This window comes from Blennius ocellaris (assembly GCF_963422515.1).
Source record: "Blennius ocellaris genome assembly, chromosome: 3".
NCBI classification, from domain to species: Eukaryota; Metazoa; Chordata; class Actinopteri; order Blenniiformes; family Blenniidae; genus Blennius; species Blennius ocellaris.
Window position 1 is genome coordinate 17,883,994 of NC_137652.1, and position 14,909 is coordinate 17,898,902.

General features: G+C 42.5%; 1 protein-coding gene across 1 annotated transcript in view; it reads left to right on the plus strand.

Moving 5' to 3' along the window:
- Positions 1–14,909, plus strand: part of LOC308148874 (zinc finger protein GLIS2-like) — a 41,660-nt gene that overhangs the window by 1,449 nt on the left and 25,302 nt on the right. The window lies entirely within an intron of this gene.

Consider the following 14,909-nt stretch of genomic DNA (forward strand, 5'->3'; position numbering starts at 1 on the left):
CGGCCAAGTATTTTTCAGATTTCAGGTTGAATTGTTTATTCTTGTCTTGATCTGTCACTCAGGACTTTTGGTTTTTACAATCTCAAATTCAATTAAAAGGTTTTTCTTTCCCCAACCAGCAAGGATGTCTAAAGTGTAATTAGTATGCATAACTAAAGCTATCAGTCAGAACTTAAATATAAATTTTTTGTCAATTTAATGGAATAGTGAACCAACTTCTTGTAATACTCCTAATCAAGCATGATGTGACTTCCTGAGAAAATCCGAGTTGTAGCGTTCCAGTTATTCATGATATTGAAGGTTGTAAAACAGGATGGACATGTTTAGTAAAGATCTTCTGAGATAAGCTTTTTTTGAGAAACATGATGCATTTAATAGAAGAAACCACAGATTCCAGGGCTGCAGAGGTGCGTGAGCAAGTCTATCAGATGGCCATAACACTTAAGAGGGCTATAAACCTTTAAAATAACACTGTTTATGCTAGCATGGCACACTGCTTACCTAAAGGGGGTGGGGCTTTATGTATTTCTACACTGCAGAATTGAAAACTGTTCTGAATTGTCCGGTTTGAGGCGTCTGGAACGCTGCTTTACATTCCTCATCACAGATATGGAGCTCCTCAGGGAGGCTTCCTTTGCCCCCTGTGTAAATACCACTGAGCACGTCAAAGTGTGTGTTTGTTACCATTATATACCAGTAGTAGAACATTTGTGAGCAGTAGTGGCCTTGAGGTTGGAGAAGAGAACTTGGGATGTGAGGTTTGCTGGTTCCAATCCCACAGCTGACAGGCTCCCACTTTGGGCTCCTCAGCAAGACCCCTGAATCCACCAACTCCTCAGGTGCCGCAGTGCAGCAGCTCAACTCTCCTCCAGGCAGGATGGGTCAATTATGGAGTACAAAGACTTTCCTCCTGGGATTAACAAAGGATTTTCTATAATATTTGGGTCAGACAACAGGTTTTAGTAGAAGTAGAAGAATGGATGAAGATGTCAATTCCTGTCGTCTTTCTGTCAGTAAGGTGCATTGTATAGTTTTCTCTTAAAACAGGAAACTGTTGGTATGTAGAGGAACTGACAAATGTTTTGGACAAAGCAAGTTCTGATTGTTTACTACACACTTTATGCTTTCGGTCAGATACTAAGTATTGACGTTATAACGTTATAACTCTTAAAGTTATGTTGTAGTGGACCTTCATGTGACTTTTGGTAAATTTGTATATTGAATTGACAGCAAATTGTATCGATACTCAGTTATGTTGCCAGTTATGCACCCGAGTTCAATTTTGAGCTTAGATGTACTCAATAAAGATTTGCAGACTTGCACGTCTCAATATGTCCATATATCCATTTTTATTCCCTCTTTATCCGGACCAAAGTTGAAGGAGCTGGAGCGTATCCCATCTGATACAAGATGACAGGCAGGGTACACCAAGGACCAGGCTGCTTTCACTCACTGATTGCAAAGGTTGATTGTACAAGTAATAGTGTGACCTCTGATCGCAATGAGACCGGAGCTAGGAAGAAAGTAGAGGGTCATTCTCAAATAGAGCAGAATGGGCATCGGCACCGTGGATACTGTTTTAGTCCCATTTGAAAACAAAAGGAAATTATTATTTTCCATGAACATAACAAGCCAAACTAGATATTATTTTGGTGCCCAAAGCTACTCAAATTGCAACTGTTGTTAATACGAGTCACTTGTGCCATCTCGGCATGAGAAAAACGTTGGATTTCTTGAAGACAGTCAAGATCATATTTATTAGTCAGAGGAAATATGTCTATTCTTCCGTTTTCGTACAAGTAAATTATCAGTACCTTTAGTGTGTTATTTTTCTCAAACACTACATGCAAAGCTTGAATCATGAAAAAGTTGTCAGTAAGGCATAATAAAGTTAACACGCAATGGGAAGGTATATTTGTGAAGGAGGAACTAGCCTTGATCTAAACTTCTTAAGAAAGGATGTGGGGTACGAAGTGTTCAGGGGAGAAGTAAAGTACTTAGTGGAAACTAAGTTCAATGGAATCTGCAAACCTGTCAGGTCTATTATTAGATTAGCTCGAAGGAAAATGTTACTTTTAGCTCCCATGAAATGATTTTAGTTACCTTTAAGTACAAAAAGAAAATAGTTGGACCAACTTGACTAATTGCTTCAATTGGTAACATCTAAATGAATCAAGTTCTTCAAACTTATTTTACTTAAACTTAATTCATTAATTTTATAAATTAGATTAAGTCCAAAGCCCTTGATTCATTTAGATGTTACCAGTTGATGCAATAAAATTTTTCTGTGTACTGTGGGAGTGTCTTTCTCAGCCAGTAATCAGAGCAGCTAAAACAAATTTGTTCACAAAATCAAAAGGCCCATTTTTATTTTATTTGCCACAATGTTTCTGCTGGGAGCTCTGGTGGATAGTAATTTTCCATGATCTGATAGGAAATAGATGTGTAAGAAGGCAAAATGTTTTTTTCTAACCCAAAGGTCCCCAAGCTAATAACTGTTGGACCTGTAACACCCAATAATAAATCCACTACAGGAATTTAAAACCATATATTTGACATATAGGCGCACCCTGGCTTCCTCATACACCACCACTGTTCTAAATCCCAGCTGGGATTGGGTGGAGACAAGACCCATACTTCCCCAGCAGTATAAGTCAACAGATCCCACAGGTCCTCCGCCCCCACACCGCCCATAACACCAATCAAGACTCCTCATCCTCCCTAATGGGTATCAGAAAACTCACGTTCCAGCTCCAGCTGTGCTCAATGGGGCTCCAGGGGGTCCAAAATTCCAGAGGGTTGGGGGGTGGTGGTGGTGGTGGTGGTGGTGGGGGTTAGAATGGCCTCCTTGAACCTCTGGCCGAGTACTGAGATGCAGCATGGCAGGCAAGGCAAAGAGGTTTTGAGAGTGTAAGGTTTTTCTTGCAATGTGCAGGTTGCAGGCTTGTTGCATCATGCAGCTCTCTAAAGGTTGGGCAGAGGCTCAGGGATGGATTTTAGAAAAAGGCCCTGAGCCAAGCAAACTCTTTTCCTGTTTTTGTGGGGTGCATCTGTCTGAAAGCCCCTTTCCACCCACACTGTCTGCTAAGAGGAGGGTGGGGATGCTGCTATTGCTTGTGGGAACCTGTGTGACTGTTTGAGGACTCGAAGCACGAAGGGATTCAAGTTGATTAAAAGCAGGACAATAAGGAGGGATGAAACAAATCACGGAAACAATGGAAGCATAAACTGATAAAACAGCAAAAATGCAGAAAGCACTCCAACATGTTCAAGTACGTTTAAAGTCTTGTAATGATGGGAAGATAGATAATAATTGAAAGGAAATGAATAGTGTCACGTTGGCGGGCCTTTAACTACCAAATAAATATTTAAAGCCTTTATCGATTTATCAAAGTGAATGAGTGAAGCCTTTTTAAAAAAAATTTTTACAAAGTAAACCCAGAAACCCCCCCAAAAAACAAAGACAGGAAAGGATCTTATGGACAATGAAGAAAAAATAGGTTAAAAAGTAAAAAAAAAAAAACGCTTAATGAATGTCACACATAAAGTTGAAGTAATAGAAAGCCCAAATGGAAAGCAAAATGAAAGACAGAAGAAGTAGTGATTTAAAGAGGAGTGAAAGAAAGAATAAAGGAAATTGAAGGAAACAGAAATAAGCCAAAACAAAGTAGTGGTAGTCAAGAAAGAAGGAAAGAAGGAATGAAATGTGTAGCAGAAATAGGAAGGAATGTCAGAAGGTAGCGAGAACAAATGAAGGAGGAGAGGAAAAAGGAAAAAAAAAAAAAAAAAAGTCAGGCGGCCAAAAACCAAAAGGCAAACTCCCAGGGCAAAGACAGAAAAGAGGGGAAGGGAGATAGAGATGGAGACTCTCCTCCTGCTCCTCCATCACTGCCCCTACAGCGCTCCCGTGGTGCTTCAACCTTGATACCCCCCCACCAAAGCCCCTCCTCCCCCCCGCGGTGTGGCTGCTGGCCTTGGCCCTCTGTTGTCTCCATACTTTCCCTGCTGTGTGTACATGACGGGTTCAGTGGGTTCAGCCCAGCTATAAAAGCACCTCCCCCCTCCCCCCCACCACCCCCTTTCTCCCCTGCGGCACGGGCAGGAGTTAGCAGGCTTCATATGGGAGGAGGGCGGCGGTGGAGGAGGAGGAGGAGGGCTCCTCGGCTTCTCCTCTTCTTCATAACTCCTCTGGACTGTTTTCCTCTCTCCTCTCCTGCTTGGCCCTTTGGCTGCTTGTGGTAACGTTTTTGGGCCCAGCCCTGGACCAGACATTCATTTTTCTCCTCTTAGTTTTCAAAACCACTAACTAACCACTGGCTCCCTGCGTCCCGTCCCCCCCCCCCCTCCCCCCACCCCCCCTCCTCCCTCCCTCCCCTTCTCCTCCTCTGTCTTAGGAATGTCTTATTCACCTCCTCTCTATCTTCCTCCCTTGATTCCGACATGCTAAAAGCCTGCCTGCATTTTTTGGGTTTTTTTGTGTACTAAGACCTGTGAAAAAGTGTGCGGCTCTGAAGACATGCTGGCCTGACGTCTGCCAATGTGCAGACACAGTTCACCCCCCCCCCCCCCCAAAGTACCCCCCATCAGTACTGTACGTGTCGACCACCTGTGAGGGCACACATACACACGCACACATCCATAAACCTCCCTTTCTTCTCCTTCTCTTTTCCATTATCCTCCTGAGAGTCCAACGCCGGGGCCTTCCTTCCAAACCAAACATAGACCAAATTCCGAAAACCCCAACTCGACACCCCCCCTCTGTTGCTCCCTCGCTCCATACCTCCATTTGCAGCCTGTGTTTGAGGAAGGAGGTAAAAGGAAATGTTGACCTCTACACAGAGAAAGGGAGAGCCTTGATGAGACAAAGTGAGAAAAAACGATACAGAATAGAAAAAAATAAAATAAAATTCTTCCAAGAATTGTCAAGTGGCACGTCAGATGGGCAGTATAACAGAAAGAAATCCATAGATGTGGACGACAATGAAGAATGTACTTTTATTATCGTGTGTCCACTTGATTATCCACATGATTGCGATATCAGTTCATAAAACAGGTTTTTGCTAGTTCTCCACATTGTCTCACAGTACAGGAGTTACAATACAATATATTAACATACATTGTGAGCAAAAGTCCCAGAAAATAGTTTGGATCTTTGTTATGCCTAACCATATCTGTAATCGTGACACGTCAGTGCTGTGATTACAATTGATATTCTGATGTTGAAAATAGTGTATGATGTTCATGGGGCCAGTTCACACCTGGCATTAATGTGTCTTGGCGGTTGGAGCGAAAGTGCTTTAGAGACTGTTCACACTTGTATTTAGGGCTCAACACGTGATTGGATCACCTGAAACGCACGTTAATGCCAGAACACGGGCTCATGGCACCTTGAAATGAGAGGAAAGCCAATGTGGCTTTGAAACTAAAGCCAACACTTTTATTATTTTCTGTAAAATCACATCTAAATGCTTCATTGTCACATAATGAAAGTCACGTGTTGATTTTGTATGAATAACGCAATTCAACAGTTTTCTCAACAGGTCCATCAGGTCAGTTTACTTGTGTGTTTATGTCTTACTGTTTTCTTTCACCATTCAAATGCTCGCTTCTCATTTCTAATCTACTTTTTAACCCTTTACTTAAGTTCAGGTTCAGGACCTGTTAGTTGATCCACACAAATTCAACATATTTTTTTCTCAAGTATGATGAAGCCAACATCAATTGTTTTATGTTAGTTAAAAGGAAACTGGCATTTCTTTCCTACTTTACAGCTTCCACCTTCAAAATGTGTCTTTTGGCCAGGTGGAAAACTGAAAGCCCTTCTCCTGGTTGCCATTTCTACACAAACCATAATGCCCGTTGGCATCAAAATGCTATTAATTCTTCCTGCTTAATTCTCAACTGACTTTTTCCAGCTCATTACTCTGTTATTTGATGGAGCCTTTCCCCTTTTTCCTTCCCTCTTTGTTTCTCCACCGAGAACGAGAGGAACGGCCTACAGTACAGCTGGGATTGGTTATTATTTACTGGCTTGGCACACAGTCACGCACACACAAACATCCACACACACACACACACACACACACACACACACACACACACACACACACACACACACACACACACACACACACACACACACACACACACACACACACACACACACACACACACACACACACTTGCAGTGGAAACAAATTGGGTGAATCTGCTCTGCACGTAGGAATGTGAGGCACATGTGTTTGTGTGTTTTAGGTCTGGATGACAGAGCTGAAGGAATGAGAGAGAGTGAGAGCAAGAGAGAGAGAGAGAGAGAGAGAGAGAGAGAGAGAGAGAGAGAGAGAGCGAGAGAGAGAGATGCTTAGAAAGAAAGTTGAAAAGAAAAAAAATGGGGGGAAAATTACGAAAAGTAAGTAAAAAGGAAAATACTGAATTGATTTCTGAGACTCCCAGACCAGTCTTGGCCTCTTAACAACAGAGGTTAATAGCACATGAGACTTTTTGTCTCTGTCCACTGACGCCCCTCCTTCCTTCCTCTGTCTTTCATTTCCTGATGTTCTTTCCTTTTTGACGTCCTCATATTTTCAGCCAAAACCCCAAAACTTCTGAACTCTGTCTCCTTTTAACCATCCGAGGACTTCTTTTCATCCTTCTCTTGGTCTCTCGCCTTCCTGTTTCTGCCGTTGCTCGCAACGTCGACAGTGGATGAAAGGATCTGAGTGAGATCTGTTGCTCCAATGATGATGAGGAATTACAGGGAGGGAAAGCACAGAGGAGAAGTGAAGAGGGTTCTGTTGACCTTGTCATGCTGCCAAACGGCAGGATGGTGGTCGTGGTGTTGCAATGGACTGTGGGTGGGGGGGTTCTGAACGGACAGAGAGAGGAATGAGCGAAAGAAGAAAGATTTTGGGGGGTCTGCTGCTTTTGGAAGGACAAAAAAACCCACAAAACAATATAAAGGCTGTCTGAAAGATTCAAACCAAAATCTTAATAGGTCCAAATTGAGAATATAACAAGGATAATAACCAGATATGCAGTTATTTTTGCGTACTTCCACCACCTCACGAGGTCAATTGGTGTAGTTCAGGATGGAGTACTGTATTTGCATACACTGGCACTAAGACTCTATGAAATGTATTATGCACCCTCCAGACCAGTACTAGGAGTTTCAATCTGAGAGCCGGGATCCCCCTATGTTTAAACTCATCTAAGGAAGGTCAATCAAGAAGGAATATAAGATTTGCTCGTGAAAACCAAAAGAAGACACTTTCTAGAATCTTAATCATATTGTGGAAACTTCTTTTATTTTGAAGGTTGCTGCTTTTGTATTTTAGTGACAGTGGGAGTGTCAACCAGCATTTGGCTTCACTCTAAAAAGGATCCACAGCCTTTTTCTCAGTGGCAATCAGGTTTGGTGTTGCATGGAGAAATAAATACTGGAGCCAGTGCTCTTTACTCATGTTGTCCAGCACAGTGGTCAGTCTGTATCATAGGTATCACAGAGAGACCATTTGGACTCATCAGTTAACTTAATCACGCTTGTCTTTACATTGAATGACGAGAAAAATACACACAGGCACAGGGAGATTATTCAAATTCCACTCATGAAATTTAATGGAATCGAACCAGGGTTTACTTCATGTGACGTGAGAATGCTAACTACTACGACTCAATGACGGCACCCATATAAACTTTTAAAACAGTGCCTCATTGAGACCTGTCAGGGGCTCATGTTAGTTTCATATTGATCACCTTCAGATGTATTTCATAAAAGTTTCTCGATAATCTTGTGCGCCCAGATTGAACCGAATTGGTACCGGCATGAAGATTGACTATACATGGTTCGTCTTTGAGCCACTGAGGGATAAACTATGATGAAGAGGGTTTACACTTTATTACATTTTCTCCCTCCTCTCCCTGTCTGACTCCACATAGTAGTGTTTTGCATGTTTCTGACATTGCAAAAGAATTACCAGGCACACTTTTCTTCCAGGATCCCACCTGTCCTCCTCCAACACGTTAAATGTCAGCTTAGGTCCATAGAATCAATTGATTACCGGAGGAGCTGCTATTCTACAATAAAAACCTGTAAGTCACAGCTTGATATCTTTTACTGTAACATTCTCCAACATGCATCTTTTACTGTAACATTCTCCAACATGCCACTCGACAGCTGTCCGATTGTGTCTGAGCTTGTTCCACTCGGTTAGTGTAGAGAGTGAAGTATTGGATATCATAATTCTGTAAGACCAATGGGCAATACAAAATACATTCTAAACTGTACAACAAGGACACAAGAAACTTTGGGTGAGACAGTACGTTTTCAATGCATGATGTCTCCACTTAATTAACTTTTAGCGAAGCCCCGCTTCCCCTTTAGATACTGTTGCCAACACGGACGACTCGGGCGAGCTGTCACAGCTGACTGCATGTTTTAATCTCGGCAAGCTGAGACCAACTGAGGTGTTTCTCGAGCCACTTCAGATGTTTTGACTCTTCCGACTTTTCCAAATGGCAGGGCGTAGTCAGTTGAAACACACTTCAAGCGAAAGCAAAGAACTATCACCGTTCGAAACGCTACGTATTTTGCTGCTGCTGTGACAAATTAGGACACCCACCTATCAACCAAACCTTTAAATTAAAAAAAATAAAATAAAATTGCTTAATATTTTGCGGTGACCATTTCAGCGCCTCATGATGTCTGAATACATGTTAGGTGGGATTTATTTATTTTTCTGAATGAGGGCGGGGGGCTTGGTGGCCCCTGAGGGGAGTCTGCGACCACGTCTGCCGGACTGGCTGATTGTAGGAGCAGCTGATCTGGCTCTCCTCCAGTTTATGCCAGTACAAGTCTTGAATTGCACTTTGTAGTTAATCCTCCATATTGTATATCACTTTTAAAGTTATCCCTCTACAGAATAGGTGTTCTGTCTGACCTGTAAATATGAGGCCAACTGAACATATCAGTCAGCCACCTGAGGGGAACAGAAGCCTCATTCTCATTACAGCAGCAGTAACAAACATGTGGTTTGTTAAATTGATGTTGTTTAATTCCGCTTGAAACACCACAGCTATGTGGTGGAGTTTAGGAGAAGACTGTAATTTGACTCATAACAGGTACGCGATGTTCTAGTTCAGTCTCAAAGATCGACGTGTTGACTCTCTACATTTGTGTCAATCATGGATTTGCTGCTTGTTATATTTATAAAGCTATAATTTATTGATCTCACTGGCAAGACAGTTTGATATGGAATTGCTGTAATAATTACACCTGGAATAAACTAGACAGGGATGAAGAATGGCAGTCTTCCCAATTGGAAGCTTGTTATATTGCTTTTCAGATTTAGATTACGGTAATGTACTTTATTAATCTTATGTGATGTTTTGAAGTAGCATGCTCGTTTGAACATGTTGTGGTCTCATATACTCTGTCAGGATGGTCACTGGTGCATTTTTGTCTGGAAACATGAAGACATTCTTATGTTTTTGAACAATGTATTATACCAACAAGTTATTAGAGACTGCACTGTGACACAGATTATGTAAGTAGGTGGTAAGTTGAAAATATGGAGGTTGTTGTCAAACTGTAATTGCAACCGTGCTACATGAATAGGAGGAAACCAGAGTTGTCGCAAAAAACCCATGTAGGTGGAACATGCAAACGCAGAAAGGCACTGCTGTATTCCACTTTATTCAAACTCATTTTAAACATTAAATTTAAAATATGAACTTTATTGATATGCATTCATTCATCTGACTTTGGCTTTCACACCGCCATGATGCTAAAAACACTTCATCGCACAAGGTTCAGTTTGGTCCTGCTCGCCCCACATCTATGGGACAGGTAGAAAATAATGTCCACCAAATAGTTGGAATAAATATCACAAAGTTTTCTTGAGAAACAAGAAATAAATCCTGTGTGGAAAAGACAACACAATTTAGGCCTTGTTTACTTTGCAACGCCTTCGTTCAGTTTTAAGGCAACTGTGCTCGGAGCCACTGAAAATGCAACTTTGATTTAAATAAAACTGCAAACTGCAACACATTTAAATACGTATAATGTTGATCTTCTGGACTTCAAAAGGTAATATGAATGAAAAAAAAAATAGCAACTTGGGTTGAGTTGGGTTGTTTCTAAGTATTTCAGTGGGACACAAACACACTCTCTGGTATGGCTGTTGGACCTGCTGGAGCACTTGAAGTACGAAGCAGCAGCTCCAACCCTTGTAAATGGATCATCCAACCTTCAGCGTTACTCAGTAAGAGGTTCGAGGATGCATTGAGTCGGGCCATAGTGAAAAACTTTTCCAAGTGCAAAAAAACCCAACAAAAAACCTGCATGATCCCTGTCTGGAGAGGTTACTCCCCCGCTCCTCCTCCCCTGACAGCCGCCACCACTCCCTTCCTAAGTGGCGAAGACGCCAGTGTCAGTGCGAGAAGACACTCCAGGCTCTGGTGGTGGCTGTTGCAGACTCGCACTGCAGAGTTGCATCAGTTCGCGCTGCCGAGACGCAAGAGAGAGAAAGAGGGTGGGAGGGTAACATGCAGACGAATAATGGGAAAAGTGCAAGGAGGGGAAAGGGTGGGAGCCCCCGTCTGACTCCCACAGTTTCTGTTTTTCATCGTCTCGCGGCTCTCACTCGTCACGCACCAGGTCGTTTGTTTTCTCGTCCTGAGGGAAGTTCACCCTCCTGAAAGCTGGCAGGCCACGGCGTGCTGGGAATCAGAGTTGACATCATATAAAACGGTGGTTCAACTCCTTCACAAGTTGTGAACATAAGACTGTAAAGTTCCCTTTTTGCAGAAACCATCTAACTGCAGTGGTGGTGGTTGTGTGTTTGTGACTTGAGCTTGAAATGAAATATGGTCATTTGTTTTTGTTTGGTTTTTCTTTACACCTACATGGCATCTCTAGACCTTTAAATATTGCAGTATATATTGTGCAATGTAAAAAAAAAAAGGTCTGCAGTGAGAAAAGTGGAAGTGTTGTTTATCTGGCGCTCACCACATTGTATATTGAAACGAACACCCTGCTGTTCATCCCCATGCGTTCTCTCTCATTCTCCATCTCTCAGATTTTTTTTTTTGGTTTCTGCCCACCGCTGTTCTACCAGGTGTCCAGTTTCAGCCAATTCCAGCTATTTCTCACCACTGCACCTCAGCCGCTCCAGTCGGACTCCGTCTCCCGTTTGCCTCCCAGTCACAAAAACAAAGCCTCCTGTCATCCTTGCTGTTGCAGAGCCATTGCGTAATACCTTATAAGGACGTAAGGGGATGCAAAGCTCAAAGGATGTAAACCCCCTAAAATTTCAGGGCTGACATCGGAGTGATGGCATGTCTCATCAACCCATATGTTTTCTTGCTTGTACAACAACAAACTTTTTCTTCAACCATGCAAATTATAACCTGCAGCTTTTCTTCCTTCTCAGCTTGGAACAACTTGTAATTCTTCAGTAGTCTTGACTCCTCAGGGGGAGACACTGTGATAAAAACACATTGTAATGTTGCCATATGACAAGGCTAATCTGTTGTGAAATGCACCAAAGGTGATCATATGTGTTTTCACTAAAACAAGAGTGAGATGAGAAACTGAACCGAAATGAAAGAAGGGAGTTTGAAAGAAAGAAATAACTGGGAATGAAGAAAGAAGGAGTGGGCGGCACAGGGAATGGGAGAGGTATGCTCTGCTGGAGGACTGGTGGGAGAGGAAAACCACAGGAAGGAGTGAGAGGGAGGAAAGCAGAGGGAGGAGTGAAAAATAATGGAGGCAGGGAGGGAGGGAGGGAGGGAGGGAGGGAGAGGCCAGATCAGGGCACCCTGGAAGCAAATGTTTCCTGTGAGAGGAGGAAAAGAAGTGTGTGTGTGTGTGTGTGTGTGTGTGTGTGTGTGTGTGTGTGTGTGTGTGTGTGTGTGTGTGTGTGTGTGTGTGTGTGTGTGTGTGTGCGTGTGCGTGTGCGTGTGTGTGTGTAAGATCACACCTGAGGGGGACATCAACTCGATGTATGGGTGCCTGGACTGAATCAGTCCTGTAGAAAATATTGCCGCAGTAAGAAGCAGTTTTGTTCGTGGTATATGTGCAAACTGCGACTGTATGAATGATGTGCAAGTGCGTTAAAAAGCTGCAGTCCTTATAGTATGGGTGTGACCATGCATATGTGCACTGTGTTTTTGCACAGATACTTGTGTGTTTCCATCTTTGGGATGACTTTCTTCAGTTTTGGTTGACTTTGAAAACGTTTTGGAAATGCCATTAAGTGCGTGTGTGCAAAAGTACATATGTCTCAAAGCTGGTCTGTGAATAATCAAAGTATGTGTTTTGCTAGCCAGAGGGGGGATCCATAAGAGGAGCCGGGCATGGTGCCCAATTGCAGGTCATTGAGGGAAAAAGAAGGAGGAGCCGCTGGAGTTTGGGGGCTCACATGTGATTATGAGTCTCGCGCATGCCCGCTGGCGTGACTCTGGCCTGCCGGGATACATATGGTCCTGTATGTGCGTGCCTTCACAATACCTCCAAAAAGCTGTGTGTGTGTGAGAGAGAGAGAGAGAGAGAGAGAGAGAGAGAGAGAGAGAGAGAGAGAGAGAGAGAGAGAGAGAGAAGTCAGTGAGGTTGCTGTGGAATGTGAAACCAGTGTGGTGAGGTAGCTGGCAAGCCGGCAGACGGACCTAAACACTGACTTCATTGTGGTTTAGCCTCTGTCTTATATTATCTCGGGGAGGGAGGGGGGGGTTGTGTCAGTGATTGTGGAAGAATTTGTGGCGACAGCAAGTTTGGAAGTTTAAGAGGTGTACATGTAGCTGGAAAGTTGCCGGTTTTTAATCCAGCCAGTGAGAGTAAATTAAGAAGGTTTTTACTGCCAGCTATCATTAAAGTGCCATAGGCTGAGACACACAGTACAGGTTCTGCTGTTGTGTCCTCAAACTATACTCGCAACCCACGTCAGGCGCCGTTTAGGGGGCAAATGCTGACTAAATACACAACTACTGTGGAGAAAAACAGAAAAAAGATACCTGCAAAGACATTTGGGCTGCTGTGGTTTCAAGTGAAAATGAAAAAGTCTCAAAGACCCATTTCCCCCCAAACTGTGCTTATTGGTGTACTGTGGGAAAATGGGAAAATCATTACCACGTCACATCAATGCACAGTCAATGGAGGCATTTAGTTTAGCTTAGCAAAAAAGCTATCCTTAAATCCTTAAATGTGTGTTCATATTATAACGGCGCATTTGCTGCAGGCTTTATAAAGTTAATCCTGGAAATATGTATTCATTGACCCCTGATGGAAGGTTGCAGTACAACAAATCTTGCTCTCACGTTAGCAAAAAAGAGTTAAACCAACATAGATGATTTAATTCATAATAGTTGGCTTTATTAAATTACTTGTTTGTCTTATGTGGGGGTGTTTTTGCCCACAAATTGGCTTTGATGAGCCATTTAGTGCCCTAAAAACATCATGTGAATATGTCAATGTTAATAAGAGGGCTCCCTGTGCTCCTGAAGTTCAAAACGGACCAATATGACGGCTCGGTCACATACGTTGTCTTTTATTAGTAAAACAGTTGAGGGGAAAGGATTTATGAAAACATTTGAGACGAGAAACAAGCTGTTCATTTCCTGAATCTGTCCTTGATTTGGTTTCACCACAAGTTTAGGTGTTTTACGAAAGTTTCGAGATGCATCAGACCCCCGTTCCTGTACCTTATTTGCATAAAGTTGACAGGATTCAACTTGATGCAAATGATCCGAGGGCAGCTTCAGGGCGACGCAAAGCAATGCCGCTCGAAACACGTTGCACTGCACCCAGCATGCAACGCGATGCGTTTCACATCAACAATGAATGGGAGGCGGGAAATTGACGGCACCTGTGGACTTGTACAGTACCTTGAAGGAACCTGCAGGGACCTGAAGCATAGACTGAATAGGTTGGGTTTACTGCAGAGAAGTAACAAGGGGGTCAATAAAGAATGCGTTCTTTAAACAAGTATCCTTTGTAAAATCCTGTTTGATCCTTTTAGAAACCGCTTGCTTCTGCATGATGCTGTCACTCTTACCTTTCATACCAGCGTTGGTCTTGGGGACCAACTTCGCACAATGTTCAAGATGTTTCCAAGCTGTCACACACCTTTCAATTCCATTTATGAGTTTATTTGGGTGGGACAGTGCATATTAATGAACAGGCCATCGCTTCATGAGGTTATTGTAAATATGCTGGTAAAATAATTCTTCCAAAAAACCTACCATAAAGGGAAAATATTAAAGTGCTTACTCAGTAGGTAATGTGCCATTCTTTAAAAATTCAAATGGATAGGTCCTCAATAAGCTTTTACAGAATTTGATGCTTCAGAACCAGTTGAACTGAAGGTTAATGACATCAACCTCCACCAAAGCATGTCGGGAAGTTTTGAACCCAAACTTATTGTTTTTTTTCCTTATACTGGAGGCCAGATGTGGTATTGTTTAGCTCTCGATTTAAAGTTATTACTGATACCACGAACAAATTATCCACATATGGCAATTCTTATGGGAATCAATGAATCAACCAAGATGTTAGACATACATCAGCTAATTTTTAGCAATTTGCTAACAAATTCTGCTCTCCTTTAAACTATTTAAACCACTTATTTAAGTTCTGCACACAAATATGAATCACAATGTTATCGAAACAGATACGCGAACTGATCAGCAGGATATGACGATGAACTATTCCCTTGATACAGATCAGATTCTGTCTTTCAGCTTGCAAGTATGTGCGCCAGCAATTGAAATCAGATGTGCTGGGGCAGAAAGTCATACAAACCCCCCCCAAAACAACGCAAAAACATGCAGTGTGGAGGCACCCTACAACCTGAACTGTAAAACACTACTTGACCTAAGTTTCTGCTTTCATTCTGTCATAATTACTTCGGCTGACT